Source organism: Helicoverpa armigera, chromosome 27 (assembly GCF_030705265.1).
Source record: "Helicoverpa armigera isolate CAAS_96S chromosome 27, ASM3070526v1, whole genome shotgun sequence".
Taxonomy (NCBI): domain Eukaryota; kingdom Metazoa; phylum Arthropoda; class Insecta; order Lepidoptera; family Noctuidae; genus Helicoverpa; species Helicoverpa armigera.
The window spans coordinates 4,762,589-4,765,075 of NC_087146.1; the positions used below are offsets into that span (position 1 = coordinate 4,762,589).

A 2,487-nucleotide genomic window follows, 5' to 3' on the forward strand; every position below is an offset into this window, starting at 1 on the left:
AATGACCCCTCTCGCTGTGGGTTAGCAGCGGTGAGGGAGTGTCAGACTCTTACTGTCTAAAAACCGTCGTGTTCCGTCATAGGCCTTTTATGTTCCAGGGCCGCGGTATCTCTTTCGAACAACCCGCAGACCAATACGTTACTTGACCTCCAAGAAGGCAAAAAAACTCTTATACAAAGGTTCAATAGTTTTTCGTATTGACTGTACAATCTCTTAATTGTAAACTTGCATCTATTTACCTGTTTATATTACATGCATAGATAACATTAATAATATCCGTAAAAACATAATTTTCCTTATTTATTCATATCAATACTAACCATTGTGCTATTGTGTTTATTTTTGAAATAATGATATTATGGCCTGTAACGCCATAGGGTCGGTATATATACCGTCATAGGGGCATTATAGTGACCATAACCTAGTCTTCAGTAGTGAGAGTTCACTGTGGCGAACAAAAACATGAAAGTATTAATAGTTTTGTGTGTGATGTGCGTTTTGGTGGCTTTTAGTAGTGGGAAAGAAGAGAGGGGTCATCAAAGATCTGTAGAAATTCGTCGGCACGAACCTGACGGTAAAGCCGATTATATATTTATTACCTCATCCATCCGAGCCTTTTTCTCAACTACGTTGGGGTCGGCTTCCAGCGCCTTATTTACCTATATGTGCCAAAATCTTACGATGCTATCTTAGGACGTAAAATAAATCTATATTTACATAACCATAAAGTTAAAACCAATAGAGTGATGCGGAGGAATACTTCGACGCCTGATCGATGCTCTTTTATATTATGTTTTATGTTTATATACATTTTGTATATAGTATTTTATTTTTAGTTTTGTATAAAGATAAGTAGCTTAAGTTTGTATATATGTATAGTGTGTACATTAATAATTCAATAAAAGTTTAAAAGTTCATAGAGGGCTTCGAAAGATTGGTCTTCATCGCTGTCACCCAGCAGTGTACCCAAAAGGCTGGCTGCATTGTCACGTTGAATGGCAATGCTTAAACTTTGGGCGATATAAAAGCCAGTCGGTTGGTCACGAGAAGTGTCAAAAGGGCGCCATTTTTTAATCTGTGTATACTATGTACTATATTGTAAAGACTAAAGATTTGATTGTTTGTTTCAATGGAATAGACTCCGAAGCTACTTGACTGTTAGTCAGCTATCTATATTTCTATAGCTATCTATTATTTATCTATATTTCTGCGCTAAACATGGACTATATTTTCCACAGGACGCGAGTGAAGCTGGCTTAAAATAATGATTCGATTGATTGTGTCATTATTATTGTTGTATTTACCTTTATCAATAGCCGCGTTTTATTTTTAATCACGATTATTTACCTACTCGAATGAAGTATATAAGTACTACCAATTATTATACTTTCTAATGCGGAGAACCTCAAGCGGCGGAAATATAGTGGCCTTGTCGGCAACTATATTTTCGAACCGTTTGGGGTTGAAACCCTCGGGTCATAGGGTCCGAATGAGCACAACCCTATTAAAAGATATGTCTAGGCGGCTGGTTGACGCTTCTCGTGACCAAAAGGCTGGATATTACCTCGGACAAAGGATCAGCATGGCCATCCAACGAGGTAATGCTGCCAGCCTCTTGGGTACGCTCCCAGTTGACAGCGATGGAGATGAATTTTTTGACGCTTTTTATATATAGTGGTTTTTTTTATTGTTTTACTAGGATAGTTTTTTTTTGTGTTGTAAATATCTATGTAAATAAGGAAAAACTGTCTAACACATTTCTTAATTCTGTTCTTCAGCACCATACGCGCCACCAATGCTGACGCTGCACAGGCCCCGGGAACCTGCAGAACGCTCAGCCCTGGATCATGACATCGAAGACCATGACGATGATGATGAAGACTTAGATGATTTGAGCGATGACGAAATTTCCGTCTAACTTTCAAGTTCAAAACCACACAAACGTTAGGTTTCTTAAACCACTGTTTAGAATGGATTTTCACGTTTCACGGTGCACTTTCTCGATGCGTAAATTATCATACAACTTAATGACGTAGAATTAATTTTAGAACTGTTTATTTAATGAAAGCTGTCATCGGCACTTGGTCGTACTATAAACGCGCTCACTTGCGAAATAGTAGGTAAACGTCATTATCCGGAAAAATTAATGAACGTGCTATATTCTAATCATGTCATGTAGCATACGACCCTTCACTTCAGCCAAGTTATACCTAATTACGTATCGAGCGCATAAACTAACAAAACTCAGAATCAACACTCAGTTGTTTTAGGGAAGGTGCATTTACCGTCTCGACGTTCGTGTTGGTGGTTTTAATGGGCGCTCTAGACGGTCAAGTTTGCGCAATTTAATTGATCGTTTAGGTTGCTATTAACACTTTTGATGAAGAGTCACCTACAACCTAGAACAAGTATTGTGATTCAGCCAAATGGACTAAATAAAAATCTTTATCCAAATTCTTTTTTCACCATTAAAGTATTTTAAAATAA

General features: G+C 37.6%; 1 long non-coding RNA gene across 1 annotated transcript; it reads left to right on the forward strand.

Moving 5' to 3' along the window:
* The first annotated feature begins 238 nt into the window (after positions 1–238).
* Positions 239–2,487, forward strand: LOC126055034 (uncharacterized). Its single transcript, XR_007511211.2, has 2 exons — positions 239–574; positions 1,779–2,487. It is a non-coding gene; the product is annotated as an uncharacterized LOC126055034 (long non-coding RNA).